At 34.8% G+C, this 23,684-nt stretch overlaps 1 protein-coding gene and 1 pseudogene across 2 annotated transcripts in view; both read left to right on the forward strand.

The window, feature by feature from the left end:
- Window positions 1-23,684, forward strand: part of DPH6 (diphthamine biosynthesis 6) — a 176,565-nt gene that overhangs the window by 31,794 nt on the left and 121,087 nt on the right. The window lies entirely within an intron of this gene.
- On the forward strand, window positions 18,972-20,017 carry LOC114903425 (annotated as a pseudogene).

Consider the following 23,684-nt stretch of genomic DNA (forward strand, 5'->3'; position numbering starts at 1 on the left):
CTTTCTTTCTTTCTTTCTTTCTTTCTTTCTTTCTTTCTTTCTTTCTTCAATCATCCTTATGGTAGATGAAGAACAATATTGCAAATAAATTTTCTCATAGTTCACGACATTTCTCTTAGATTTCTTTGAAATTGCGTGTGACATACTCTTCATAGTCACAGCAGCACTTTGATTCTGCTGTATGCATTTTATCAGATCAGTGAAAAGCAATAGGCTTATGTTTAATTTTTCTGGTTTTGTGCATTTACTTCCTAGAGGATCTTACAGTTTCTTTAAATTACATGGCCCATTTATATAAACTTGGTTTATAGGATTGCGCATTCAATGTTCATTAAAAGAGGTTGTTTTATTATGTTTAGTGTATTATTAGACTATTATAAAAGCTTTCTGTTTATTTACATGCACTCAATATACCTACAAACTGCCTTGCCTCAGGAGGAGACTAAGCAAAACTCATAAATTAATAATTTAAGGGAGCAATACTCAAGTAGCATTTTGGTTAAGTTAATAAGTTAAAGCCTTAGAGTCACTGCTGGCCACTTCAACAATGCTTTACTTTTGACTTTTATTGGCTGAAAATAACTTGTTAAACTGGGGCTTTTGCAATAAAATGAAATCTACATACCATCTGAAGCCCCTTCCCCTTTTTTTGATTTATGAGTAGGTTGACATATTATTGAAGAATTTTTAACACTTTCACAGTTCTGCACTTTGATTTCAGAGAACGTGCTAATCTCTCTGGAAGTTTGAGAGTGACAAAATGAATTGTATACTGTTTTTCTAGGGAATTTGGGAGTCTTAATTAGAGGCCTTAGTTTTATTTTATTTATTTATTTACTTTTTGATCTGTTCTGTGCAGCTTGTGGGATCTTAGTTCCCTGACCAGGGATTGAACCCAGGCCCTTGGCTTCGGCAGTAGAAAGCGCGGAGTCCTAACCACTGTACTGCCAGGGAATTCCCAAGGCCTTAGTTTTATGATGGTACCTTTATTAATGTTGATTCGTCTGACTTCTAATGTGGTGTTATGATTTGATATATATTAATGCATTTCTCACTTTACATATTATCTCTAGTAGTCTGGTCATGATGTTTTAATTCTTATAGCTATATAGTGTTTCAGCAATTCAGGACATTATTTTTAAATTACCAAAATAAATAATTTAATTTTCCTTTCCCATTTATATTATTTGTGTCAAAAATTTTAATTTTTGGTGAATAAACAAGTGGAAAAAACTTAAGTGGTAGGGTAATAAGAAGCTTTGTATTTTATATACTAGCTTCATTGTAATACATTGCAAACATATATATTAAAAAAGATCTTTGGCACTGTACTTAATCGAATTTAGTTGCAAAGAATTGTAACAGGAATGATGTGAGAAGGCAGAAAATACATGGAAAGCTTGAATGCTATCTGTATGTAATTATACGATTAGTGAATATTGTTGTATATAACTTATTTCTTTTATATCCCAGAACTGTTGTACAATAGCATAGAGTTCACATCTCTGAAGAAAAACTTGTTTTTTCTATTTTGCTTTGAGTTTGAGTTTTTACATGTAATAGAATTTCATTTAAAAATGGTGAGGATTTCAATTTTGATCCTTTTTTTGTTTTGTTTTTTTGCAGTTTGTTTACTTTCATGTGAGGGTGATGGATCTGTAGCTGTCATTTTTCCCAAAGAGGGGACAAATGGAATTGGCCTTTTAGACAAAAGTATGCAAACATACTGCATTCTTTCTGTTGATAGAATTATGGAAGGATTGCATGAGGTGCCACATTCGTTTTCCTATTGATTGTGAAGAGGATTTTGCAGTGGGGTGCTGTTTCCATTGGATAAGGAGGTGCTATGATTAGTTACCTTTCTCATGAAAGCACTACAAAGGGAAATGCAAAATGTGTGCAATGCGGTGTTCTCAATTTGACAGTTGTTTTTGTTAAGTTTTTTGCCCCATTGAAGTTCAGCCTATTTTAGAAAAACATACATTTTGGTTTTTTCCCTTTATTAGGCTTAGTAGATTACCATGCATTTGACTCTTTAAAGAAATTACACATTCTAGACGTTTTTCTCAGCTTCTATTGTAAAGCTTCAAAGCTAATGCAACAGTGCCCTCTATAGTCTTTTAGTGAACAGTAGATAAATGTAGATGATTTGGAATATTCAGGTAAGAAGCAGGATATTTAAATTTAAGTTTTGCTCAGACAAGAGACTCCTTTTTCCTAAGCAGACATTCTTGTTTTTCACTAGCGGCTTTACTTTAAACAAAGGGAACAAAAGACCATTCTGAGTTTTCATTTAGAATTATTGGCTACCTCTTGTTATCCAGTGGTAAATCTCAATTTTATCAGACATTCATCAGAGTAATTTGAGATAGAAGGAATCTTACAAGCTTTACTGTCTGTTCATGAAATATCTTTTTGAAGTTGAGTTCCAATAGGAGTATTTCAAAAAATAATTTAGTTCCTTTGTACTCATTTCTTCTATTTAATTAGAGCCTGAGTGGGCTGCCTAGAACTTAACTTTTACTTGTTCCTGAATTGGGTAACCCAGGCTTTATACATGACATTATTTAAATTCAAACTAAGGGAGTTACACAATGACTAAAGTATTTGTCATTAATTAGCATTGATTTAAATTTTAGATTTTCCTTTCTCTTTTTTGGTAACCTATTTGATCATATATGTCGATAGCTAAATTTTTCATTGTAAAACAACCTTGTGTACAGCTGTTAAATGATAGTAATAGAAGGCATCATATTTAGCTGTGATTAGAAGAGAAAAATTTCATGTGCTAAGTTTATTTTGCTTCTGAAAGTATTTTAATAAAAAAAGCATGGGCCCAAATCCTAGCTTCTCCTTGTATTCACTATGTAATATTGAACACATTTCTTAACCTCTGAGCCTGCTTTCTCATCTGTCAAACGGGAGTGAAAATAGCTTATCTTTTGAGGTTTTGTAAGGGATGAGAGATAATGTGTATTAATTGGCCAAGTCATTATAGATGCTCACATGGTAACTTCAGTCCAAAAATCAGTGTGAAGGTAAGTGGTATTGTTTTACATGGGGAAGTTTTAATATAAATCTAGAACACATTTAATGCACTATAGATTTCTTTAAAAATTCTGATCTCATAACTTCTGATGATTTATGTGAATCTGAAAGCTGGCATGGCATTCCTTGGTAATGTGGACTGACAAAGTGAGATGGTGCATTAACTTTCAATTCCCTGCAGACCTCATCCCCAAACTTCTTAAATAGGCCATGTTTATTAACTTTACTTTAGTAGACATTTACCCACAAACCAATATTTGGCAACATGTGAAACTGATAATAAATGAAACTCAAAAAAAAGGGAGTCTTTTATTTTTTTCCCTCAGTATATCTGGGAACAGTTAGGATACTTTTCATTTACCTGTGTTCTTAGAGGTAGTCTAGAGCCCTTATTCTACTTTCTAGGTAAGCGGCTTTTGCTTTCTTCACCTGGCTGCAAAAAAGACATGTGTAAAAATAGATGAAGGTGGAACTTTTCTGGTCGAAGTGGACTTGGGTCACTAAAGACCCTCCCCTTCAAAGGAACAAAGTTTAAAAATCACTTGGTACTGTACTGTAAATGTATATGTGTGTACACACACACACACACACACACACACACACACACAGACACCCTCTTTTGTGCAAAGGCTTTGTTCTACTTTGGTTTGAATACAAAGCACTTAATTCTTTACCTGGCACATAAAAGATGCTCAATTAATGTGTGCTGACTACAAAATTTTTTTAACATCAGGGCTTTTTTATTGATATGTAAGATTTGAGATATCATATGTATTAAAATTCACAATTTAATGCAGTGACATAATATTACAGTAACTGTTTCTCTGTGAACCATTTAAAACAAGCACACCTTCAGAGTAATTCATATACTTATTCTTTAAAGTCAAATTGTTCTAACTACAAATAATGATGGGAAATGAATTTTTAAAAATTCAGAACTTGTCTTCAAAATGTAAAAGCTGCTTTATTCCACAGTGATGGATTTAGCTAAATATTCAGGCCTTTCACATAACCCGATGATAAACATAATCTTTCTCTAAGAACTACTGAACTGAATTTTCTCAACATTCTGTAAAGCATTGTTTTTCTTGTAAGGTTCTTACTGTGCTTCATATTGATTTTGAATAACCTTGAATCTAATATTATAATAAAGCACATATTGTTTTTAGTATATCACTTGGGTTAACATTGAGAACTGCAAAAGCATCTTTTTAAATCATTTTAAAGAAGCAACCAATGTTTAAGCCTTTACATTGAAAATGAACAAGCTCTTAATAAACCAAATATGGTAGTTCTTTTTAAAATAATGGCCAGTTGCAGTAGGAAACATGTTTAAAATTAAATTCCGGTTTACAAGACTGACAAGATGCTGCCTACCAAAAAAAACTAATAAGGTATTTTTTCTTTGCAATGGAAGTACCAAATTAGGAATCCACTTAATTAAAATAGTGATAAATGTAGATTACATTACTGAAGACAGTGAAATACAGCTGCTCTGTCTAGTTAGAGCCTGCATGATTTACCCAGACTGTACAAAGAAGCAATGGAGCAGCCACTGCAGACTGTTAGAGGAAATGTCCTGTTTATTCTACATACATGTCTTTTTTTAATTAAAATGTCAGTGATAATTTTATAGCAGTCCTCTAAAAAAAAATCCTTCTTTAAATTTCTTCAAGGTGGTAGAATGTGAGACAAGATCATTACCACTGCTGAATGAAGAAGAATGAAACCTGAGAAAAAAATAGCATTTTATTATTATTTTACTAATTCAGTTTTCTTTATTATAAGTTGATATTGAAATATGTGATGAAATTTTTTTATTGTGAGTCTTGCATGAGAGAAATGTGGCAAAAATCTTTGAATATACATTTTATTTAAAAATCTTTTGGAGCTACAAGCAAGGTTTGGGTGGAGCCATAAGTAGTATTGCTTACAAAAAAAGAAGTGTGTATGTATACTGTGGAATTCTCAAGGTGGGTATATCAGGATTAGCTGGGTGGTATTTCCTCCTCAGCTCCATCACCGGGTTGTGATGAGGAATAATATGTTGTCAGTGTTTGGAGACCAAAAAGAGGTTGATAGCCCTTGTTACACTGTATATTTTCACCTTTTACTTTAATTATGACCAATGATATCTTCATAATTACATATAGTTCAGAAAACCAAGGTTTTATGTAACAAGAAGTGTTGGGGATTTCTTTGTTTCCAAGGGCTAAGTGGGGACTCTGGAGTCAGACTTGTCTGTGTTCCAGGCTCTACCACATGCTAGCTGTATGACCTTGGTTTAGTTAATTTCTCTAGCTTTCACATTTATAAAGTGGGGCTTTCACATTTGTAAAGTAGGGCTAGTGATAGTACCTACATCATAGGATTGTCATGAGCATTAATGGGACAGTAAAATAGATCATAAAGGAAGCCTCAATAAATGTTAACTATTACATTATTATCATTATTATTATTTTTATTCACTAAGTATTATGCTTCTTTTGCATTAGAGAGGTAGAGCATTGCTCATAGTTAACTAACTTAAGATCATTGTTATCTGTCCTGGTTTATCTGTTGATCTGGTCCTTAGAGCAGTTAACCATGCTCTTCTGTGTCTTCAGGCATAGTGTGGTAGAAATTCTGCTACTCCTTATTTTGTCTTTAATTGTCTTTCCTCTTTGTGCTTCAGATATCAGTTTCTTTGATGTTGGTGAATATGATGTCAAAGCTTATGCATTTCACTATGTGTGTTTTTGACTTTGCTTTAGCTTGATTGCTGGAATTAATTGAATATTTTCCAGGGTTCAGTTTTTCTAAAGGGTCTTGCAGTTGCCACCTACTAAAATCTTATTAACTTGAAAAGCTTTGTAGACAGAAAATGGTCACATCAGTAGAATTTGAAAAGTTTATATGAGAAAACAATGTGAGGAGGAATTCTTCACATGATTTTATTCTGTATGCTTTTTTCTTTGAGCTTCAATAAGGTGATAAATGCAAGAGGTGCAAAGATAGGAAGTCACATACTATATAACCATTATTCATAATGTTTACACATGCTCTGTGAGTTGTAGAACATTAACATACGTTTATTTTTTCTCTTGTTTTTTTTTCTAGGTTTTTTTTTTTCTAGTTGCTAGAGATGTAGATGATTTAAGGCATAGTGCCTGTCTCAAGGACTTAGCACTTTGAGTTTTAAGGGAAAAAGTTACTGCTATGTATTCATCAGAATTATTATTTGTGATGAAATCTTTGCTCTTTTAAAAATATTCCATGTTTCTTGTAGTGTACCTTTGTTCCATGAGTTTGCATTCATCCTTCCTTGCCTGGCCATTGTCACTGAGTTTCTCCTAAAAGTCCTGTGGTCTTTAAGGCTCAGTATTGCTCCATCTGAGCCTGTTTGTGGATTATACTTACGAATCTTGATTTAGCTTATAATTTTGATTAATACCTTCAAATAACTTAGTAGTTTATTTTTAACCAATTTAGTCTTAGAGTCTCTAAGCTTCTTCCTTGTCCTGGTCCTCCACAATGAAGAGTGGATAATTACATGTTAACAGTTTTTCAGTGCTTCCACCACAGTACTAGTTTTGCCAAAGTGAAGTGTGATTTTGTACTAAATTAGGTCAGACTTCCAATTCAGTGTATCCTGAGGTCATTAATTAGACACTTCTTACTGTTTTAAATTAGTTGCTTTGGAAAGCCAGAAACCACCTCTCCGCTTTATTTATGGAAGCATCATCATATTAATTTCAGATATTCTTTAGGGTTGTCATAGACTAGTTTCTATCAAAGACTAGGTAATTTAAACATTAATTTTAGGTTAATATCAAGGGGCCTTGTTTTCAGGTGGAGTTCTCGAACCTTTATGCTCAGGTAGAAATTTTGTCTTCAGCTTTGAGTAGCTTGATTTCTCCTTCATGCTATTGAGCATATATAGTTTCTTCTCAGACTGTCACTTGTGTATATTTTAGACAAAACAGTGATGTATAATAGGTAAAACTAATCTAGTTTGTGAAGATTTCACAGAGTTATAAGATGCCAAACTTATGTTGATGCTTTCTGTATACTTTATGGTTATTTGATAATTACTGATTCCCTACTGTGTATAAAATCAGTGCATTCACTGAATTCCCTGTTTTATATAATGGATTTAGTGTGACTACTCTTTACTCCATGTTTTTATTGATTTGGAATCAACAGATCAATCAAGCAATCTGAAATGAAAATGATTATGAAGCATTTACAGTCAAGAAAAGTTTAAGGGAAAACACAGTAAGTTACAACTTACTGTTACTAATTAACATAGTAGCTAAAATATTGTTTTATAAAAGACATAGCTTGTGGATTGTACACATTTCAGTATATAATTTTTATCACCTGGACAGTTTAAAGTTGTGTTTTAACTGTGTTTTGTAAAAAAAAATGAAAACAGCAGTCTTTGTATCTGTCAACTTCATAGAAAACAAAATGAGGTTCTAGAAATTTGTTTTGTTATTATTTAATAGTAACTAGTTTCTTTCCTTGTATTCAGTCCAAGACTTGGAATAAACATTCTAAAACTAAGTGTTATTATAATTTATTTTCTTAACTTATTTACTTAAACTATTTGGTACTTTTGTAGAGTGAAAAATCACATTGGCATTGATGATGTCCCCTTTGCTTTCTTTGTCCAATTATTAGATTCTAATAGATCTGACTTTTCTACATTCTTTTTTTCTATTTTTTATTGTTTTTTTGCTTAACTGTTTCATCTGTCTTTTACCTCTCATGTAGTCAGAAGAAAGAGCTTCTTTTTCTCTGACACTAGGCTCTTGGTATTTCTCTTGCAGACACACAATTTCTTTATTCAGTGGAATAACTTCAGTGTAACCTTGCAGTATCCTCACCTTGTTCTTCATACCTTGTCTTTTATCTAAATTATTACTTAATTTTCTTTGATACTTAAAACAATTGATTCTTAAAGAAAATATATAAAAGTATAAGAAAAGATCTTGCTCAAAATTCAGTCATTCAGAGTTAACATTTTGACATATTTTCCACACCCATATATTTAACACACATACATAGATATACATACACACTTCGTGTGTATAACTTTATACACTGCTTTTTTTTAGCTTAAAATATCAGTTTTTCATGTTTTTCATGTCACTAAAACGTCTTTATGAATATAATTTAATGGCTACTTAATATTCCATCATGTGGCTGTATAATAATTTCCTTAATGATTCCCTAATTTTGTAAATTAGGTTGAATCTAATTTTTACTATAAATAATAGCACTTTGATGTGGGTACATCAATTATTGTCTACATTAAAAAAAAATTAATTCCTTAGGATAGATTTTCAGACAAATCTATCCTAAGGAATTAATGGATCAAAGTGTATGATGATTTCTGAAGCCATTGATATATATTGCCTAGTTGACTTCCATAAATAATAAACCTGTTTATGCAAATATTATTTATATTTGGAAATTTTAAGTCTTTATTTAATAAGTATCTGAAACCTCAACTTGGAATCCTATTTTTACAGTTCCTGGCATTTGGTGAATACAAGCTGGGAGTAGCACTCTGCCCATCTTTGACTGCATTTTTTTCTTCCAGCAAAACCAGAGATATGTATTAGGGAAGCTCAGTCATGAAATGCAAGATATAGGGTGATTTTTTTTTCCCCTATTATTGTGAGAAGTCAGTCTCTAGTGATTTAATGGAGCTACATTCCATAGATGGTCAGCTGCAAAGTGAGCTGAATCTTACTACACTGTATACTATTAATGTGCCATGTGGATGAATACAGATACAGATATGTATACAGATATATATATATACACATATATATTATTTTTTAAACAGGTACAATATAACATTAATTATAATTCATTTTTCTCCAGTAAGTTCTGTTTTCTGATTAACCATTATGTTCTCCTGGATATCAACTGGTATATTTTCTGTTGGTATCATTAAGTTTGGCAGTATTTATAAATGATTTCTAATTTTCTCTCATTAAATAAATGATAAAATATTGGATTAATCATGGTAGATTAATCATTTTAGGTGTGTGTATATATATATATTTAAAAGTCAAATGTAACATTTTAGCTAAACTTCACACTCTGCAAATTATTACTGCAGGTTTAAGCCATTACTTTATGTCCAATAGAAAATATCTGTTTCTCTTTTTTTTTGAGCTTGTGTTATTAATGTTAGCTATTTTATGATGTCATTAAGAACAATCAAAACTATAGTGCTACTATTTTGAATTTAGTCTCTTAGTATAGTAATAATAACAGTAAGAATAGTACGTTCATTTGTAAGAATAAAACAAATAATGTTTATATTATGGTAACTATTTCTAAATGATTATTTAGACTTTAGAAAAAGAATATTAAATCACCTTTTTAGTGTTTTAATTACCTTGTGCTGTTGGTCTCTTTACTTTCTCAGAAGTAATCTTTCCATGTTTACTTGTATTGTTTAATACAATTAGGGAATACTGGTTTCTGTCACAAATTTTGCTTTTAATGCTTATTTCTTGGTAGTTTCTTGTTACTGAGATGAAAAGTATTCCCATCACACTGTCTTGGGCATGTAAAAGAGGGAGTGTGCGGGAAATGTGGTTGAGAAGGGGCATTGCTGCTCTTCTCCAAGTTGCTGTGTTCTCACTTTGTTTCTTCTACTTTTTGGCCCTAAATACATCTACATATACACCCTATGTACACTCTTACGGTTCCATTCTTTCCCTTTTATTTTTTTCTCTCACTCTTAATCTACCTTTCCTTTCTATCTTCCTCTTTCACCTCTCACACATGTCTGTGCATGCACATACACACATTTAAGTGAATTTTCAAGTATTAAAAACAAAGATTGCAGGATCTAGATCTAATTTAATTAAGTTTTGCTAACATTTCCTCCCTGTTTTTCATTATTTAAATTGTGGTCTTCTGTAATATTATGTGTTTTTATGAGTACAGGCTGTTCTGTTCTTCACTGTTTTATGTCTCTCAATGAAGAATAAATGGTGGAACTAGAAAAACTTAGACGAGAGCTTCTCAGTGCAGATGAATCATCTGGGAGTCTTATTAAAAATGCACGTTCTGATTCAGTTGGCCTGGGTTGAGCCTGAGATTTTTCTAACAAGTGCCCAGGTGATGCCATTGCTACTGGTCTGAGGCCACACTTAGAAATGTGAGGTTTTAGACGGGTTCTCTGCTGAGAGTACCATTCATTTAGAACAGGAATATTTGAGTTTAAAAGTCACTTTCTTCACACATTAGCTATAAAAGTCTAATATCTCCAAGGATAGGGAGGTACTTTCTTTTAAATCATAATTTGCCGTGTTTCTACAGTTGTTCTGTAATTTAGGCAATTGTAAAGCAGGTGATTTAAAATATCCATGAGTCTTGGATCTTCTGTGATGTTTCATATACAGCTTCCCTAGTTTAGTTTGCTACCTAGTGTAGACTAATGAAGATATGTATCAAGGTTTATTTTTGATGATTAGATTTATGGTATATCATCTCCCACTGATATCTGAAATTTTTTTCTGCTGGGAGGTTTGGGAGTGAAGGTTAGGGGTGGGGAATTGGGATCAGGCATGGAGGCTCTAGTGTAGATGAGAATTAGGTTACTGTAGGGAAATGCTTTTATTCTTTTTCATCCCTATGGTTATCACTAGGAGAATCACGGACAACTGGATTGAAATGAATTACCTGTTAAAAGTGAGAAAAACCACCCAGTACATATGCAAGAGTTTTTTTCCCATTACACTTTTGAATAAGATGTCTTTTAACTAAAGAGATCCACACAGCTTCCTGTACAAAAGCCAGCAGCTTCTAGCAATAAAGATGTTTCAGAACTGATGGGCTGATCTTATAAAGGAGATGATATGGCCAAGTTTTTCAGATTGGCCCATTATTTGCCGTCCAGTAGTCAAATGTGGCTACCATCAAAACACCTGCATCTTTGAAGCTGGTAATTGTCGAGTATCTTGGTTTACAACACTGTTGAGGAAAATGATCAAATTACATAATGCGGTTGGTTTCTGAGGTGGCAGAAGCCATGTACTCTATTATAAACTCCAAGGAAGAAAGGTGGGAAGCCTTTCCCTTGCCAATAAGCACTGCACTTGAAATTAATTGTATTTTAATATATAACAAAAAAGATTTCATCCAGCATGGATTTTGCTTTTTCAGCCCTTTTCAAACATTATTTTAGAACTAGGTACAACATTTAAGTTATATTTTCAACCTTACTTGTCTGTGTACTTTCAGTGAATATAGATTGCCCTTTCTTTAGTCAGCCTACATTTAAAAAGCTTATGTTTTGCCATAATACAGTAGAATTATTTGTGGTAATGTTACAAGTCTCTAAACTGCATGAACGTTATCCTGCTGTTTTATTGTTTTATAATGTAAAAGTAAATGCAAGCATTAAGAAATGTGCAGTGCTGTCAGGCTCCTTCAGAATTTAAGAAAATTGCCCCAACTATTGAAGAACTGAAAATAATCTTTCAGATTGCAAAGAGCAGTTGTTATAATATTGCCTAGCATTTTGCTTTCTTTTTACTCTAACCATGGTGGTGATTTGAGTCAATGCTGAAGAAACTCAGATTTTATTTGATTTCAGCAAACTGCTCTTGCCTTCTAAGAATTACCTATAAAATAGCATAGTTAAAAATAGGAAGAAAATACAGAACTCATTCTTAACTCTGCACAAGCCTAAACAGTAAATGTGTTTCTTGTAATAGTAAAAATTTTGCAACCCTACTTCTTCATCCAATTTGTGAATTTGATATAATAGCCACAAATAGTATGTGTTAATCACAAAACTGTGAAATTATGTTACAGTGCAAACTCTTCATAAAAATGAAACAAACATACAAACAAAATCTTAAAGCCATACCGTACAGAAAAGTTCTTATGGATTTTTTAATTTTGGATTTTTAAAATGTAAGGATGGAGATATTCCTTATGGTTTTAGCCTTTTGTCCTATCTGTTTTAAAATATTTCCATTTAAATGCAGATTTTGATTTTCCATCTGGGAGTAGGTAGAAGCCATTCTATTACACTACTAAAAGAATAATCCACTTTAACACAACATTTCTCCCTAAAGGGATGGTCTTTTCTAGTCGTAAGGTATTATTTTTCTCAGAATGATATTAACATTCATGATGTAGCGATTTTATCTTGATTTGAAAGATGTTTTGTTCTGGCAGTGAAAGGGATTAGAAAAATGTCCTTTGTATCCTGTTGCTAAAAAAATAGCCTTACCTTGCTCAAGATTAGATATTAGTGATTTTCAAAGTGTTTTGGCATGGGTGTATGATTTATATTTTTATAACATAAAATAAGTCTAATGAAATGGAAATCGCCAGCTTCATTTAATTGAATTCTTAAACGTTGGGTTGTACAAATATACATATTTTTAATAGATCAAGAAGCATGTTTGAAAATTTCTAAACCTGTTAGAACATTTTCTTGCTTTCATTTTCTTTATGCCTTGTGAAGAAGCCTTTGGGGTACATAAGAAAAGTGTTAGAGCAACTAGTTACAACATTCAGTGCCATAGATATGTTGGTTTTGCCTCACCTAAATTTATTAAACCTTTAAATAAAGAGGGATTACATTAATTAAATGGAATGTCTCAGAAGAAGAAAGGCTCTGAAGGCCTCTCTGCTATTTGTTGGGTAAAGTCTTGGCGTGCAGAATGTAGCTATCCAAGGCTTAAAGCATGTTGGGACCCTGTGTGGGATGCCAGTGCCATGCCCCTAGGCACGCTGTCATTCAGCCGCAGATTAATTAACCAGAGGCTGCAGAACCTCATGCTTTCAGTCAGCCCGTTCTTGAGGCAGAAAATACAAGGTTTTTAAAACCTTGAACATTCAAAAAAGTTTTTATTTCCTTAACAAAATCAGAGTGTATAGTGACAGTTTCTCTGGGAATAGTTTTATTATACATATATAAATATATATGTGTATATATATATATGTATGTATACATAATTTATAATTTTTGTCTCTTTGCACCAATGAGTGATTTAAATGGATTAAAATTTTTTTAATCCATGCAGAGGATGACGTGTATAGCCTCCAAAGAGAGGATTTTTCTAGTGTCACTGTGCATCTTTAAAACTTCCTAATTAATGACTTATTAAATCACAGTGAGTAGTGAGCTCTTAATTATGATTAAGACTTATGAAGTTTCAATAGAGTCAACCTAAAAAAAATACATTTATATATCTGAGTGATCACAAACTATACATTCACATTTTCATTAAGACCATTTTTTATCTTCAGCAAGGACATTTCCATTCATACATGCATAGAAAGTATTTTGAGGTGAATGAAGATTTTTACACTGTAGTGTTTTGTTTACACAACACAGTTTTAAAAATAACTTTTAAAATAACAGTTTTAAAAATAACCTTTAACATCTTATCTGTATATTCATCTATAGAAATGAGTACATTAAATTTGAAATGAGCCTTTATTTCCCTTGTCCATTTAGCTTGTTTTATAATTATATTAGGCATTATTAATAGCTTATGGGTAAAGTATTAATAACTAATTATTTTCTAAATATAGAGCAAGGTCTGTGTTGATAAAATAATGTTTCATTTGTACCTTAAAGTTAGGAAAGAATAAGGCATGTTTTCATTTTTATTTTTTAGCAGTGAAGAATACGACTCCCTCTCCCGCCCTGCAACCTTTTTTCCCTGACACTGTCAATTTTTTAGCGTTCTCACTGGAATTTATTTTGTTGTAGTAAATAAAAGACAAGTCATTATTAAACAGATTTTTCTGTTAATTCAATGTATGATTACCCTTTGCCATAGGTACTTTTAAGGGCTTTTATCCAAAATAAAATTCATTAAAAATGCAATTAGAAAAATCTATTGTTAATGACTGCTTGAGTGACGGGCTCATAATTGGCTCATTACAATAAAAAAGCCACTGTTTAAAAATCTTGACAATGAGATACAGTACAGAGTGAACACTTCATTGTAAGGCCCTATGTGATTACAAGATCCTGAAGGTGAAGCAGAGAAACATGCATATCTGAGACTCCAGCAGAACTTTCTCTTTTACACCAGTACAGTGAGTTTAGGTCGTGACCTAGCATGGGCTGTCAAAGTAGGAGCCCCTCTTATTTACAGTGTCCCACACTGAAGAGTAAACTTAGGTAATATATTCCACTTAAATGCTAGCATTCAGACTCCTCTTTGTTTCCCTTCCCCAGAAATCTTTTCAGTTGACTTAGATTACCAAGTCGTAATCAGGAAATCTTTAGTTCTGTTGGGGCTAAACTAACAAAGACAATATTGTCATACAAGCCATCATTATTACCTGCCCTTTTGTTAACGCAGGAAAGCTTGCAAATAGCTCTTTTTTAAGCTCCAGAATTTTTGTTGAAGCATTCCTAGAGATGTTTTTGTTCGAGTATTTTGGTGATTTAATATTTGCATTAGATTATTTTTAATTAATTAATTTTAATTCATTTAATTTTTAGGCCATAAATTGCAGGTAAGATAAAAATACAGACTTGGTGATGCAGGAAGGAAAGTAAACTGTACATGATAAGGTTTTTCCTTAACAAATTAGTTTTATTTCTCTTTTTGTGTCTTGGGCTTGACATACTATGGTTTTAATAATGAACTTGCAATGTCAAACATCAGCTGTTCTTTGCGGAGTATCAAATTTTAAAATACTGACAAGTATAAATAAGAATGATCATTAAATCTCTGCTTAGAGTTCCACCTATAAGGCAAAAATCGTAAGTTCCAACAGTAGTTTAAAGGGCTTCTTTAATGAGCCCTATATTTCCAAAATGCTCTTCCTGTTGGAGGCTAGAAAAACAGCAAAAGTTTTAAAGACTGCCGACTCCTGCTTTTGTTTAGTCTACAACAGCAATATTAATGTTGCTTTTGTGTTCTGGTGAGTGACTTAGGTGTAATTTTTCATTATATGTATTAAAAGTTGAATTATTTTGAACTTTGAACTTTAGACCAGCCCATGTGTGAACCTTAGTGTATAAACAAGGCAGTAACTTCAGGATCAGAATCACTCAAGACCACTCATATTATTAAATGCAATCCAAGAATGTTGACGTTAGAATTTAATATAAATTAGGAAAAAACTCTCAGTGAGATACTCAATAGTTTTTAAAGAAATAAGACACATTTAATTGACTTCATTGTAGCTTAAGTAACTAAACTGCTCTGAGTATTTCATCATTGCTCTGTTTGTGCTACTTTGCATTTCTCTCGTCACCTTATTTTGTAACCTTTGCATTTTTATTTTTCTTTTTCTCAATAGAATTAAGAGGAACCGCCTGCAGAGGAAACCACCGTTTAAAACATGGTGGAAACCACATTGCTTTCCGGTTGCATTTTTCTTTAAAGATCTACTTAAGGCAGTTTACCTCTACTCTTACAATCAAAAACTGTACCATGAATTTCCCCCACTTAAGGCTGAGTGTGACAGCTTCAATCTACCTCACACTTACATGCAGTTGGGCATGTAAGCTGATGCCTTTGTGATTTATAAGTGTAATTTAGTAAACCATTTAGTAAATGCCATGGTGTGTCATACCAGTGCCAAAATATTTTATACATGTAGGAATTAGAGTAGCGGGAAAAACTATTGAGACTAAAACTTCAGTGTTTGTTTGGTTCATGTGGATATCTTGTAATATTTATAAGCTGATGGCTATTCATGATCAAGTTTTGTGGCTTGGAGACAGGCCTAACATTTCTGACTTCTTCTTGCCTTTATGTATTTTACTGTTTACTTAAAGATTGCTTGTGTAGATGGTAGAGTTCTTTGTTCACTGGAACTTCAAGGAAGAGTCTATACTTGTATTACTATTTAAACAAAAATATTCTCTGCATATTGCTAGGTTTTTAGCCATTTTATAGGCAAATAATTACTAATTAAGATTATGATGTCTCTTATGATATATTCATTTATCTTCCCATGTCCAGAGCACATTGATTTTGAATAGTAAAGGCAAGCTACATCTATTCATTTATCAAATGTATTCTGAGTGACTGCTGTGTTCTGGGTACTGGATACAAATATCAGTAAGAGAATGTCCCAGTTCTCTAAGAGCTCATAGTCTATATTACTAATGACAGAACAATATTATATTGTGATGATAGAGTTGGGTTTTTTTAACAAATATTTTGGGAATGTAGAAGTAGGAGAGAGATTAGCTTTACCTGGGGAAGGTGCAGGATGGGTGGTTTGGAAAATACAGATGAGTAATGATTCATCAAGAGAGAATGAAAAGTGACTTCCCAAACTGAGAGAACATTCTATGTGCAGCAGAAGATGTGACAAAGCATGGTACATACCTCTCAGAGTTTGATGATTAGAGGATATGTGTAAGTAATTGCAGGAGTAGAAGTGAGAAGGTAATTTTGGAGCAGGTTATGAAGAGTCTTGTGTGCCTTGCTGAAGGGTTTGGAGACCCTATTTTGTAGGTGATGGAGAGTCATTGAAGGTTTGTAAGTTAAAAACCATAATGGATAGATTTGTTTTTGTAGCAGTGTAGAGGAAGCATAGGGAGAAAAGAGATGGAGGCTAGGTCTTTCGAATATATTGAAATCAAGGTATCTCAAAATAGGAAGTAATGAAACTAAATAGGGAAAAATCAAGACTGGATAGATTGATGGTAGTGATTATTAGTGTATAATTAATAATCAAAGTCATGTGAATAAATATCCTTACCCAGGGGATGAAGTGTTGCATAGTGGGAAAGAACTGGGCTCTGGTACCTGGTTTCTCAGTTACTGCTTACTAGCTTTGTGACTTTGGGCAAGTCACTTTGCCTCTTTGTGCCTCAGTTTACTTTTCCATAAAATGGAAATAAATACTGCCTACCTTATAGAGTTGTGATGAGGACTGAATAAGTTAATGTTGTGTTAATTATTATTATTAATGTTATGCTATTATTTAGAATTGAGAGTCAGGTTTTTTTTTTTTCCTATGAAGCGTTTTGATAAGGAGGAAAAACTGGCTAATCAGTAGAAGGAACGCATTTTATAAGATGAGAGAGATTGGGATGTGTTTATAAGTTAAGAAAAAGTAGTCAATAGAGAGGAAGTTATTGAAGACAAGTGACTGAATGAGATCCAGGAAGATACGGACGGAGGTGATGGTGTGAAGAGCACAGGATCGTGGGTTAGCTCTGGACAGAAGAATATTGATATGTTTAGAAAGGAGAAATGGAATGATAAAGGACTATGTGTCCTTTGCTATTTTTTTTTCCTGTGGTCTTGGAGGCAAGACCATTTACCTCAAGTGGGTGGAGATGATGGAAGTAATTAAGGGATTTGAGGAGAATTTTAAACATTTGGAATGATCCCTTTGGAGAAAAGAAAAGGGGACTGATTGCCAAACTGCCCAGAGCCCATGTGTGGTTAGAAATCAGAAATTTGAAAAGGAGATAGTTTTTAAAATTTAACTTTCACTTAAGTTGAAAAGAATTAGGGATGTTTGGTAAGTAAGATCACTTTTAAGGAAGCAGATTACTTATGTACTTATATCAAAGGTAAGTAGTAAATATAATTTATTATGGAATATATAACTAAAGCATTCCAGAAACCATAGCAGATAGCAATTGCTAAGTAAAATTTCTATGAGAATAATCTTCCATACTTCAGAGGGGAGAATACGGCGTTAGTATGAACTTAAATGAATACAGCTGCTGAAAGATTCTATTTTCTGGGCAACAAACAACAGATGATACAGTCACTTTATGATGGTCACTTAACTATGTCAGTGATGAAAGAATCACATACCAGGAAACAGTTCATAGATTCAAACAAATATAGTCCTCCCTTTCTAGTATTAATAATGATCCTAAATAGAAATAGGTGCCTAAACTGCCTTCTTAAGTGAATTAAAAACAAAATGAGGGACTTCCCTGGTGGCGCAGTGGTTGAGAGTCTGCCTGCTGATGCAGGGGACACGGGTTCGTGCCCCGGTCCGGGAAGATCCCACATGCCGTGGAGCGGCTGAGCCTGTGAGCCATTGCCGCTGAGCCTGCGCGTCCAGAGCCTGTGCTCTGCAACGGGAGAGGCCACAACAGTGAGAGACCCACGTACCGCAAAAACAAAACAAAACGAAAGAGAGATATCTACAAATAAGTTAAATAAATGTCTGCATAACCGTCTAGTGTTGCAATTTTTCTATATTATGTATAAATTGCTTCAAGAGTTATTCCAAGTAGCTTTTTTATTTTTCAAATATTCCTCTTTGTTTATCCTATATTTAATTTATAAAACAGTAGTCTCATTTTTAATAATTGAGAATAATCTTTAAAATATTGTCACTTAGTTTACATTAATTTATACTACAGAGGATGAATAAATATCCCAATGTCAACTACTTACTGTTCTTTAACTGCTGAGAAATGGACAGCTTATAGTTTGGATTCACCAATAGAAAACAAACAAACTGAATGGGCAATTATTTGTCAATAGGAGAACAGTGGTTGGAAAGAGTAATGTAGAGATTCTGGTGGTATTTTGTTTCCTATCACTCTGGTGGCTATTTAATGCTTAATTTTTGTTTTTCTTTTTTAACTTTAGGATGAGGAAAATTTTAAGCATGTATAAAAGTAGAGAGAATAGCATTATGAATCCCCATATAGCTGTCTCCCAAATTCAATAATTTTCCACTCATGGAATGCTTCATATAAAGTATACAGATTCATATGATGTCTTGGCGCCAGTATAATTAGCTGTATCTTAATTATAAATATAGAAAACTTCAGAGTAGCATTTAAAATTGTCAATTTGCATAAAAAGACTTTGAAGGAGTAAGTTTTTCCTCTGAATGAGCATTTTAAAGCCATTGTTTTCCAGTTAGGAAAATTAAAGCATCATAGTTCTAGATTATTTATCAAATGAGAGATTGAAGTCAAGAATATTTGCCACCGCTTTCCGCACCAGATAAGGGTCCATACGGCTTTGTTCTGGATTCCCATCACAACTTAAAGGGAAACTTTAACAATGTCCGGAGCCCTTGATGTCCTGCAAATGGAGGAGGATGTCCTCAAATTCCTTGCAGCAGGAACCCACTTAGGTGGCACCAACCTTGACTTCCAAATGGAACAGTACATCTACAAAAGGAAAAGTGATGGAATCTACATCATAAATCTGAAGAGAACCTGGGAGAAGCTTCTGTTGGCAGCTCGTGCCATTGTGGCCATTGAAAGCCCAGCTGATGTCAGTGTCATATCCTCCAGGAATACTGGCCAGTGAGCTGTGCTGAAGTTTGCTGCTGCCACTGGAGCCACTCCTACTGCTGGCCGCTTCACTCCTGGAACCTTCACGAACGAGATCCAGGCAGCCTTCCGGGAGCCAAGACTTCTGGTGGTTACTGATTCCAGGGCTGACCACCAGCCTCTCACAGAGGCCTCTTACGTTAACCTGCCTACCACTGCTCTGTGTAACAGAGACTCTCCTCTGCGGTATGTGGACATTGCCATCCCATGTAACAACAAGGGAGCTCACTCAGTGGGTCTGATGTGGTGGATGCTTGCCTGGGAAGTTCTGCGCATGCGTGGCACCATCTCCCGTGAACACCCATGGGAGGTCATGCCTGATCTCTACTTCTACAGAGATCCTGAAGAGATTGAAAAGGAAGAGCAGGTGGCAGCTGAGAAGGCTGTGGCCAAGGAGGAATTTCAAGATGAATGGACTGCTCCAGCTCCTGAGTTCACTGCTACTCAGCCTGAGGTGGCGGACTGGTCTGAAGGTGTGCAGGTGCCCTCTGTGCCTATTCAGCAGTTCACCACTGAAGACTGGAGTGCTCAGCCTGCTACTGAAGACTGGTCTGCAGCTCCCACTGCTCAGGCCACTGAGTGGGTAGGAACAACCACTGAGTGGTCTTAAACTGTTCTTCCACAAACTTTAAAATGGAAATAGGTTGATGGAAAATAAACAGTTTCTAAAAAAAAAAAAAAAAAATATTTGCTACCTAGGTGTAAGGATTGAACTGACCTTGAGAATATTCCATGCTAAACTTAAATTGGATGGGTTAAGGTCTGGCTTAAGAATGTCTTTGACCCATTGTGTAGTCCTTTTTACCTTGATTAGGAATTCTCTGAGAACTGTTTTAAAATATAGCCACCCTTAAAAGAATATGAACAAAATTAAAATCAGAATGATTTCCTACTTTTTCTCTAGAAGATAAATGTAAAAACTTGAGTTTCGGAAGTTTCTTAATGAAGGAACAAAAGTATGATCGGGGGGCTTCCCTGGTGGCGCAGTGGTTGAGAGTCCGCCAATGCAGGGGACACGGGTTCGTGCCCCGGTCGAAGATCCCACATGCCGCGGAGCGGCTAGACCCATGAGCCATGGCTGCTGAGCCTGCGCGTCCAGAGCCTGTTCTCTGCAGCGGGAGAGGCCACAACAGCGAGAGGCCTGCGTACCGCAAAAAAAAAAAAAAAAAAAAAGTATGATCAGAGTTTTATTTTAGGGTTAACTTTTCAGGAACATATTTACTCTGTTTATTAAAAAAAACAAAGAAACAAACAACTAGACTGACTCTCCAGTACACAAATCAACTCAATGGTTCCTAAAATGTTTTCTCTGTGTATAACAGAGACCGAGCCTTTGTTTTTCACTAGGAAGTTGAAGAAAAGTTGTAATGTGCAACTAACTTTTCTATGTTTTTTATCTTTTATGTGAAACATTATGAATATTCCGAGGAAGAATTACACTTGTTAGAAATTGACCCATGTTAGCAGTTTAGAGGACTAATTGAGTTTTTGACTAAGCTGAATACTCATGCTAACAGGAAGGCTGCTCTGGCATCCATGAGAGTCACTTTGCTGAAAAGTGAAAAAACAAGCTAAGAGGCCATGGTTTTCAACAGAAAGTGATATAACCATGAAAGGAAGCTTCTAATGTTTTTCCATATCTTAGGTTGTTATTATTATTGTCGTTGATTGTCATTATGAAATTAGGGGAAATATCTTTTGGAAAGAGGACGGGCAATGAGAGAGGGAAAAAAGGGAAGAAATACACGGACAGTCGTTTGAATGGAGAAATTCGTATAATGCGTAAATCAAACTAAGCCCCATTTTATTTAACGTTAAAAATTATCATGAAAAGAGAGTACATGTTAAAATCTGCTGGCTTGCAGTTTATTCCTAGTAGAAACAAAATGCTGGACAATACCAGATTTGAGTAGGCATGGTGCCTTGTTCATATTTGGGTACCCCAGTTATTTGTTAAATGAATAAGTAAATGCCAATGAACAAAGCAGTGGAAGTTTAGCCTTCATGTGAACAAGTATGTAGTAAAATAACCTACGCTGCTTGTAGAATGATAGGTTGAGTTATTATTTAAATCACAAAAGGACCCCCAAATCAATACATGCTTGTTAATAAAAATAGCCCTAGCACTCTCATTCTCCTTGATCACTAGATTACATTGCCAGCAGATGCAGTTCTGAGAAAAGGTAGTGAATATCAAATTCAATTGACTTGGATCATATTGAGCTTCTTGTTAGTATGCTGAAAACATTTGCAAGGTGGAGAGTATAGCCATCAGTGATCTATTCATTGACTGTAGCAATATGATTTGACTCATAGAAGGTATAAGATTCAGGACTGAGAATAGGAAGCTTCTAATCAAGGGAGAGCCCATCACTGACTTCCTAACCATCAGCATTATATGGAGTGGTTATGATACTGATTATGTTGTGGCAAACACTGATACATTCATTATCCTGGAAAATAGAGGACTTACTTAAAGGATAGGACCAAAAACTGTCCTCATATTCATGATAGGGGTGAACCTAGAAAAATATGACAACTTCCTTAAAATTATTAACTTTACCTCTTATCTCATCAACTTCTTAACCTCTTTGCCCAGTGGAAAACAAGCCGCATTACCGTCTGTGACCTTGTTGACATTCAGAAGACTGAATGGTTGCTTTAGCAAGCTGGTTGTTATGGGTATGTTATTGCAGGAACCTTATTCCTACTTCTTTCTATTGACACTGCTGCAGCTGTTGGCAAGGTACTTTCTGAGTTAAATGGGAAGCTCGCCATCATGACACCTCTGCACCTATGCCCACCAGGCACACCTGTCAAATACACAGTGGTCAGAAAGTAATGGAACAAGCATCTGCTAGACCCACAAACTTGTGATTTTCCTTTGCTGCTGTGACTAGTTATTCTCTTTAATACTTAAACAAGTTCAGTTATTGATAAAATGATTTTGGCTATGACAAACATGCTATTCACATTAGGACCCTGGGGCCTCTATCCCTATAGCAGTAGCCAGCAGACCATCTCTCTTAACTCTTCCCTCGTTATCTTCCCTTTCCTCCTAAAACACACAGTGGAAAAATTACTATTTCACATCTAAACCTTTTCCCAGATTTCCATGGACGTAGGTTCGGGGCCAGAGATATTCTTGTATTCTGTGTCATTAGTAAAATTTGATAGGTTGGAACAGAGGAGGTACACATATCAGCCTAAAATGCATTTGTAATCAAAAGGTAAGTTAAGTCTTATAATCATCAGAAAAATAACTTGTGGGGGGAAAGGAAGGGAAGGGAGGGAGGGAAGGAGAGATGGGGAGAGAAAGAAGGAGACGGAGGAAGGGAGGAGGGGAGAGAAGATTCTGCCTTGGTGTAAGTTCTATAAGTCCTGCACTTAGACTGTTTCATTTGGTTCTGGTTGTAGTATCTCAAGAGAAATTCTGTCAAGAGCAAAGGGAATTGGAAAGGAGTATGAGAAGGAAGAACAAGGTCATTCTATATTTAGTGTTCTAGAACTGGCAAGAGACAAATTTAGGAAAATAGAAAAGTATAGAGTGGCTTTCTCAGAGAAGAGCAAACTACTGGAACTTGCTACTCTGAGAGCTACAACATTGTGGGAATGGTTAAATAAGTTATTCCCATGGGATATCCCATTAAATATCCCAATGGGATAGTTCAGTGCTAAAGCCTATATATTAACACATAAAAATGCATATGATTTAACAAGATAGAAAATTACACGTATACTTTGACAACATCTATGTAAAAACAACTGTATGAATTGAGACTAAAAGGGAAGATCAAAAGATCAAATTGTATTGACTCCCACAGTAGGCTGGCCCAGTCCTAGCAACAGCGAAGGCTGTACTTACCACTGGTGGCCATTTCTTAACTGTACTTCCTGGGAAGTGGGGAAATGTGGGATGAGGTGAGGGGAATGAGTAGAAAATTTCTAAATAACTAACCTTATGCTTTGATAACCATGTGACAACCTGTGCACAATATCTGTGTCTTATGGTAGACAAGGAATAAGAGGATTCTCTAATTTTCTCCCAAGAGGTGATTTTATTTTTAAAAGTGAGAGTTGGGAGAAAGGAGTGAATGAGGGATGGGGAAGAGAGACTCTAGTGCTCATATAAGCTCATGACTTTTCTGTTAAAAATGAGGGACCTGGGCTTCCCTGGTGGCGCAGTGGTTGAGAGTCCGCCTGCCGATGCAGGGGACACGGGTTCGTGCCCCGGTCCGGGAAGATCCCACATGCCGCGGAGCGGCTGGGCCCGTGAGCCATGGCCGCTGAGCCTGCGCGTCCGGAGCCTGTGCTCCGCAACGGGAGAGGCCACAACAGTGAGAGGCCCGCGTACCAC

The sequence above is a fragment of the Monodon monoceros genome, unplaced genomic scaffold (assembly GCF_005190385.1).
Source record: "Monodon monoceros isolate NGI ecotype Baffin Bay Population unplaced genomic scaffold, NGI_Narwhal_1 Super_Scaffold_21, whole genome shotgun sequence".
Lineage (NCBI taxonomy): Eukaryota > Metazoa > Chordata > Mammalia > Artiodactyla > Monodontidae > Monodon > Monodon monoceros.